Raw genomic sequence first — 9,131 nt, 5'->3', positions numbered from 1 at the left:
CTAACCCCGAGCAAGGCTCCCAGCTTTGCTCTATATACTGGATCCAAGGCACACATTGTCCTATTATGACCACGAATCTGGTCCACATTTATAAAACCATCCAATTCTAGAACAATTCAATATGATAACCAATATAATTTAATAAGCTGAATCATAAACAACATTTATTTTGAAGCATAGAGTGTTTCACAATACTATGAAGGTATAACACGGAATTCAAAAAGATTGGCTTTCAATCAAGGAAAGAATTAGAAAGTAGAAGACCAAAGGTTCAAGAATTACAAGGATTGGTCTTCTGTTAAATAAGGCATAAGGGTTGGCATGTCGAGCAATTCAATATTAGAAATCAGTATGTGATAGACATGTATTTGTGGAGTAATATCGTATATGTCTGGCTCGTATCTGAGAATTCAACAATCAATGGTTTATGAATAATAAGGCTTATGGCTCAAGATCAATAAGAATCAGGGTCCAAGGTTGAACAGTGTAAAGAACTTGCAATATAAAATATGATTTATTTTGAATACTAGCAACTTGTTATAAAAAAATTCAGAAATATTTGCAATATATCTTGAAGAAGGTTTAGAAGTACTTGCCTTATCACCGATGATTTCCAACTTTACTTGTACCCATCTAACAGTTTTACTTTTCCATCACTTTCCTTCTTTTTCTATGCCTTGCTTCTATTCATCGATCACTTGCTTTCTTCTTCTATACTTCCGTTCGATGTACTGATCACTGGCTTCCTTTTCTATGTCTCGCTTACTCTGCTAGGCATCACAAGTATATATCAACACTCAATCTCATATCATTTTAATCGTCACATAGACGTCATAAGCTTTTATCTACCCTTCGTTTCACCCAAATCCGATTTACGGATTAAAAGTTATGACTAAAACAGTCAAACTATAACCACATAGGCATATAACACATCAATTAGTTAGCACGTAGCACATAACACGTAAGATATTCGATCAAAATAAATTTTCAAAGAAGATTCGGGGTCAAAATAATTTTCCAGGTATTTATTACAATTTTTTGAACATTTTTCGGAATTAAAATGGGCCTCCGAATCATTTTATAATTAAACAATAGGGTTCGAACACCCGAATCTGACTTTAAAATAATTTTATAATAATTATCGATCCTTGAAAATAATTTTAAATAATATTTTAAAGCCCGAAACTATTTTTCGGAATTTTTAAATCCAAATAAATAATTAAATCTAATTAAATAATCAATTAAAATTAATTAATAACTAACTAAATTAATTATTTAATTAATATTTAAATTAATTGACTAAATAAATAATTAATTACCAACTAAAATTGATTAATTAATTAAGATTTATTTTAGAATTAAAAATAATTTTTCAGAACTAAATAGGAATTTTTAGAAATTAAAAATGAATTTTTATAAATAAAATAGAATTTTAAAATAATTTTTAAAATAAAAGAAATTAGAAACATAACTCAGGATTGGAATTAGGATTTCATAGGATTAAAACCGGGTCAAACGGGTCAGCTAAACGGGTCATGAAGAACCCGGTTGACCTGCCACCCCCAACCCAGAATCCGGCCGCCAGGGATTTTCCGGCGAGCTCTGATCCTCGGCCAAACCACACTATTATGTTCGTGGTTGACTGGGTTTCCTTTAACATCTTAACAGCAATCCGACTATAGCAAGAACAGCCGTAGAATATCTCCAGAATTGACAATCCAGCGAAATCGCCATTAACGCCGGCAAAGCTTCGAGCTTTTCCGGCGGGTCGATTCTGGCAGCCAACATAGAAATCAAACGCATAAATCGGTTCATTTCAGGACGATCTATAAGCTAGTACCAGCCGATTTAACCCAGAATCAATAGAATTAAAAACCCCAATTCTCATTAAGAACATTCAAATAATTAAAAACCCTAATTCGAATTTTAACAGAATCAAACCCCATTTTCACCATGTTATTGACCTCTATTTTTGACATATAATATACCAAATTGATCAGGAGAAAATTATCTACATGATTATGCCATCAAATCACACAAACAACATTAAGAACAAAATTTCATAATTTAATCATCAAATAATTCAAATTAAATTAATTAAATAAGAAAATCACCTTGATCTCTGCATCAGACTAGATGGTGGATTCAGAAAGGTATTTTTGAGAGCTTCGTTTTGATATATTGCACGCCCGAATCGGAGTTCGATAACGCCTTCGCTTGAGCGTTTGATTATGAAGAACACAACATTTTTAGGGTTTTTTTTTATGTATTTTCTGTATTTTTACTGATCGATTATGATTATACGAATAAAATGAATTAATAAAACGGCTATATATATTTATGGAATATTGGTTCGTTTTGGATCTTTAAATTAGTTACTTAGCCGCTAAGTAACTGTAAAAACGATCCGATTTGATACCCGTATTGGATAATTATCCAAACCGGGCTTCTTATAAAACACTTTATATATAAATAATGTAATATTATCCCGTCTTTCGAGAGTACGGGTTTTATTGATTCACCGAAATGATTATCGTATGGAAAATCTTGCGTCGGGCCGCGTACGGGTCAAACCGTAATCCGGATCGAAAAAGTCAAAACACGGAAAATATCCGGAATTATCAGATTAGGTTAGGAAGGAGTTTTCGGAAGAGTTTCGGGTTATAAAATAATTTTGTAATTATTCAGAAAATAATTAATAAATTCATAAGTCAATATAAAATCATATAACAGTCCAAAAATTACCAGAAAAATACCGTAATTACCTATATTTTATTCTGGTCATAATAAAATTAACATACTTATACTTTACCACATATCAACATCCAGAGAAAAACACCAATCGTCAAATAATTCACATAATAATCACATAATAATCATTTATCGATAAAAATAATTACACGCTATGTCCTGGATATTACAGATTCAAGCGCCTAAACGATCTTTACGACAAGACCTATCAATTAAAAGTCTTATTTTTCAAGAAAACACAGTTTAATTATTCTATAACTCTGCTGAAAAATTAGTCGTCTTGAATCAGACATTATAACGACGTAAACGTTACGATCCATGGTTCCGATTTACACTCATCGATCACTAATCACTCAATATTCAACAATAAATTATCTAACAACTTAGTTATCTCAAGAACTCAATATTTTGGGTTCATCAACGTCATCTTTATTAAACTAATTCATCCACAACAATCAAACTAGCATATAATCACTACAACTTTAACCTACATCCAAGATCTACACTTTTCTTGGAAAGTTCTCACTAAATAAAGTTTGAAAGAAATTTTTTTACACCTTTCTTGGGTTCTTGGAGAGTCTCTTTTGGATGGATGATTCTTGATAAATCATTGGATGAGCTTAAAGATCTTTAACCAACCAAGAAATCAACAAAATAACTTGATATTACTATTTAGTCACTATTCGTCATCATCTTTAAAATTTTATTTTCCTATGATAAACTCAAAGGAATGGGGTGACAATTTTATTTTAACTTATTTTATAATATGAAATCTTGAGAATTAATTTTGGAAATAATTTATGGCTAGAGCTTGAGATTTGAATTTCCTCCATTTGCTTTTCCTTTAGTACCGAATGGAGTGTTCTTGGGAGAGAGAGATAAATGTTGGATGCTTGCTTGGTTTGTTTTGAGTGTTTGTTGATTTTTGTGGCTTGTTAGATGTGTATATTACTTGTATAAATCAGAAAGCATGGCCTAATTATTAGATATTGAGTGCAACACAGGGGGGTGAATGTGTTTTCTTAATTTTTAGGCTTTTTCAAACTGTTTGGATATGGTGAACAAAGTAGTCTAATTTGTAGAGATATTGTGTTTAATAGAATTAATAAAGCACGTACAACAAACACAGTATTTTCAAAACTCACTTAAGTTTGTATTAAAATTAAGTATGTCTTGCTACAAATTCGTGGGTTCTTAATAATATAATAACTCAGCTTCTTGCTTGAGAGAGTACAAGAAAATCTAGATCTGTTTGTTACATTTTAAAAGAAAAGGACCAGTATTTACTTTATAGATTAGTAAACACAGGTTTACACAACATGCAATAAGATGTATTAAACCCTACTTTAAGTTATCTCTAAGGCTTTCCATTTATGGCTTAGTAAATCCTTGCAAATCTTGTAGGTCTGTGACCTTCCTTTGTAAGTTACTCTTGGCCCTTGATCTTGCACTCTTCAAGCTGCTTTTGTAGACTTTTCAATCTAAGGGGCCATTTGATAACAACTGAATGGATCAAATTTTGCTGGACGAGTGAGAAATTGTTATTCTGATCATTTGTTTGGCTTTCCTAAAAGTGATGGACGATGCCAGAAGTGTCTGGACCAGTTACTCATTTTTTGCTCTCTGAACCAGTCCATTGATGTTGAAGTTACGTCAGGCTGGTTACATTCAATTTTTTTTTCTTTTGAATGGGTGATTACTTGTAACTAGATATCACAAATATTTTCTTAATTATTTTTATTTATTTATATGAATTAAATTTGAGTATTTTGATTATAAATTTTACTTTTTTCTAATACATTAAAGACATTATATATATCTTGCATAAATTTTCATGATGTTTTTAAAAATATTATACATATTGGTCCTCTTGAATTATATATTATGTAATGGTTCAGATTTATCAAACCATGAATCACCATTACAATTAACGATTCAGAAATTGTATTGATTCAGAAATATTAACTGTTCAGGTTAAACAATTCAGATTTGTCAAATGAGCCCTAAGTGATTAGATCGTTTGTTGATTGATAATTGTAACGATTGGGAAATTTGCGATGTAATTAAGAGAATAAAGTATGATTTTGTGGTGTAATTATAATTTATGTGATTTAATAGAGGGATTAAATGATTTTGTTGGTTAATTATCCTTATTGTATATAAGTAACTGGGAACGTAAAGTGACGCGTTCCTGTTTGATGAGTCAGCTTAGGAGATAAGCTGTGTTGTCGGGCCGTCAGGTAGAACAGAACCCGTCTTAAAAGGGATTAAAGTGTTTAAATATGAACTATATGTTGTTATGTGAAATGTAAATGTTTAAGTAAGTATTATATTCTAGTGACATGTCAGTTGGTATAAAGAATTGATTATGAAGCGTAATTGAAACGCTTAGCGTCGGGCCGTCAAGCAGAACGCGACCCGATACGCGAAAAGGGGAATAATAATAATAAAAAGGAAAATTTGTGATTGATTATGAGTCGTGATACGTGAATATGTGCTATTGCTTGGAAATATGCTTGATTATATGCTCTGCTGATTTTTAAATGATTTTAAGGGATTTATTTGATTTAAAGTAAGGTTTATTGGACCTTTAAATGTTTTTATAAAATTAGTCGAGTATGTTCAAGGTGTGAAAGTTGTTTTGTTATCTTCAAAATAGTCCTAGAGACTCTATAAAAATGATAGATGAATTTATTTCGTGATCAGTGTATTTTAAAATGATTTTATCGAGTTATAATTCTATTTTGAGCGCAATCTTGTAAAATCCGTATTAAATAAACCGTACGCTCAAAAATTATTTTAAAAATATGTCTGAAAAGTTAATTTCGATATTTACGTTGTAAAATTATTATTCGTATCAATTCCACTTTTTCGAGAGAGATAATTACTAATCAAATTCAATTTTGGAAAAGAATAAAGAATGTTTTGGAAATGTAATTACCGAATTACTAAACTACCCTTGGTAGTATATAAACCCCACCCCCTTTCTTCTTTTCATCACCCCGAACTCTCTTTTTTCTCTCATTCTCTCATCTCTCTCTCTCTCTCTCTCTTCAATCTTTCCCATGTTCTTCATCATTTTTCGATTGTAAGACCATGGTTATGTGAGATTTTGCTTCATCTATCTAGATATATAGATGCATGTTTCTATCTCCAAAGTTTTTGAAAAATCCAAAGTTGGATTTTGGTGGTTTTGATTCGGTTCTCATGAAAACAAAAAGGGTTTTGATTTTTAAATGATTTGGAATGATGATATGTGCTTGCATGTGTGTATTTGTTATAAAAATTGGTGGTTGAAGGTTTGAAACCCCCGAGTGAGGTCACCACCGTGAAGTTACCGCCACCGGTGATGAACTCCGGTGAACCGGTGGTGAGTGATGATGTTAAAAACTGAGCTCTAGTATCCTTAAACTAACTTTCTGTGTTTGCATGTGGTGTTTTACTTAAAACCGAATGGAATTTTATTTCAAAAGTTATTAAGTTAATTTTTGTTGATTTAAATGGTTGTGGATGATTGTTTTAGAAAAATATTGAGAAATTAGATTAATTGATGGTTCAAAGAATCGAATTAAAAGTTGCATGTGTTGTTTTGCTTGAAACCTGAGTGGTTCTTGATTATTAAGTTGATTTTGATGATGTGAATGGTTTATTGTTGATTGATTGTAGAGATTATTGAATAAATAGATTGAGTTGTGGTTTAAGAATCTCAAATGATGCATGCATGTCTTGATTATTGGAAATCTCGAGTGTTCTTGCTTGTTCTTAAGGCATTAAGTCGAACTATGTGTTCAAATGAATGATCAACCATGTTTAGGTTTTAATTTGTGATTAAATGGATTTTAGAGATAAATTGGATTTGGTTTTGGAATAAATATCAAATGCATGTTAAGTTATACTTTTGCATGTAAAGATTTGAGCTAAAAATGATGTAAAAGGATGAGTGAAGGCTTGATCTCAAGTTTATATGTAATTTTATTAATTGCATGTCGTTGCTTGATGTTTAATTGTGTTTTGTGTTAAAGCCGAATGGTTTTTAAGTATAAAAGTTATTGATTTGATTCCAATACCTTGCCAAGTGATGGCATGTGAGATTTACAAGAGTTATGTGATTTATTTGTTTATTTTAGTTCGACTTAAATGATATAAAAGGAAGGATTGAGTCATCTTGATATGAGGTTATATAATTGATATGATAACTCGAGTATAGAGTTTGAATACAAGGATTATATGCTATGCGTCATATTTGCGTCATAATATGTGATTCAATGACTATTTGGTTAAAGTATACAAGTTTTGGTTTAAACGTGCTTTGTGAGTATATATATATATACTCTTAGGGTTTCTCGATAAGGGTTAATTGTTAAGCGTTCTGGGAACGTCGAGTGAGAATCTAATTAGGGTTTGATTGTTGGATTGTAGATTCGGAGCGTGAAAGCATTCAGGCTAGGAAAGGGAAAAGTGTACTAGGTGGCAGTAGTTCAACCTTTGTGAAACAGGAAAGCGAATTCAGGCAAGTAACCCTGCTTACTAGTGTAAATTGTTTATAGAGAGGATATTGTTCATGCCATGATAGAGTATTGAACTTTTATAGCACTTGTGCACCTATTATTGATTCTTGAGATATCCTGTCATTGTCCTTGTGAACCTGTTATTTATATGATTATTGTTCAAACCTTATAGAAACCCTTTTTATTCATATCCTGATCACCTATTAATACCTTGAATTCTTATAAACCCTATAAGAACCTTTAGAAACCCCTTGCGCAATAATCCTTCATCCCTTTGTAATCTTATCCATGATAATCGTTAGAACCGCTATGATTCCCTAACTTGTATACCTTGTGATTATTTGATCAAGATCCCTAGCATTGAACTTTGCTTATCTTTGATTTTAATTGACTTTCTTTGAATCCTTGAAATTGAACTTAAGAATGAGTTTCGACTTGAAAGAGTCTGAATGATTTCATATTCTCGGTAATGATAAAATGAACTTAGTAAAAACCTTTCTTTTTCAACACAAGGTTTTCCAAATGAATTCCTGATGGATTGGATTGAGACGTAAGAGACTAGTGGGACTAGTCCAGTCATATAAGAGGCTAGCGGGGCTAGTCCAATTTAAGGCTAAAATTATGCCATAGGTACCTTAAAGACCAAATGGAGGTCGGTACGGGATGATCACCTGTATCATTATTATGAATTCAAAGTTAAAGTAGTCCAATCAAGGGTTTCATATCATTTAAAGAGAAATTGAATTCCTTATTCAGTAATTGATTCTTTGAAAATGAAATGGCTTATAATGTTCTGAAAAGAGAGTTGAATGTGATATTGAGTAGCATACAGTTTGTGAACCCTGATTCTTATTTTAATATTCTTATCAATCATATAATTGATTCTTACTTTCCACTTGAAAGATCCTTTGAGATCCTGTTAATGATTTATGATGAATGTCGACTTTCAACCTATCTTGAGCTATGAATCCTGAAATCTCAAATCTTTCTTCATAACCCTTTCAAAGCCCAAAGACAGAAATCTTCCACCTAGAGTTGTTAAAGTAGAATGCCTTAAAAACAGTAATGGTATATTGTGGATATTGTATCGTAGAACTATCATATAGTTACTTGCTGAGTTTTATACTCATATGTTTTGCTTTATTCTAACCATGGCAGTTAAGCAAGAGGATGGCCAGACTTAGGTGTACTGCTTGTAAGAGCGTACCTGGTGGTCCCTACCGTGTTGTAGGCTTCCAGATGCCAGAGCAGGTAGTACAGGTTATGTGTGAGCAAGCGCTTAGTCGAAAAGTTGTAAGGATACAATGGGTTATCTGTCGGTTCCAAGTCAGAATCGATTATGTAAATTTGGTTTAATTTTAGGTTGTAATTTATATATTATGGTTGGTAATTGTAATCTTGTCTCAAACTTTATCCTGTTTGATCCTGTAAGTAGTTAATCGGGGTTTCTGCATATTTTATGATAGTTTATTGTTGTGTGGGTCCTCATTTCCTAACCCCGAGATTGAGGGCGTCACAATAATCTTGAATCTTTAACTTGTCTGCATTCTGTACTTGAGGTTCATATCGAGATCTCCAGTTTGATGTATAGAGAACTGACATCTTGATAAGTATAATGGCTTATCGAGATCTCTGAGTTCTCTATAAGTGTTTTGAATTGTAAAGGTCTCTGAGTTCTCTATAAGTGAATTTGGCTTGTCGAGGTCTCTGAGTTTTCTATAAGTGTCTTTGACTTGTCGAGATCTCTAAGTTCTCTTTAAGTGAACTTGGCTTGTCGAGGTCTCCAAATCTCTGCATGTAGAAATGGCTTGTCGATATCTCTAAGGTCTCTATATGTATTTTGACTTGTCGATATCTCTGAGATCTCTAGTG

Source organism: Apium graveolens, chromosome 1 (assembly GCF_009905375.1).
Source record: "Apium graveolens cultivar Ventura chromosome 1, ASM990537v1, whole genome shotgun sequence".
NCBI lineage: Eukaryota > Viridiplantae > Streptophyta > Magnoliopsida > Apiales > Apiaceae > Apium > Apium graveolens.
Note: the sequence above shows the minus strand (reverse complement) of the source record.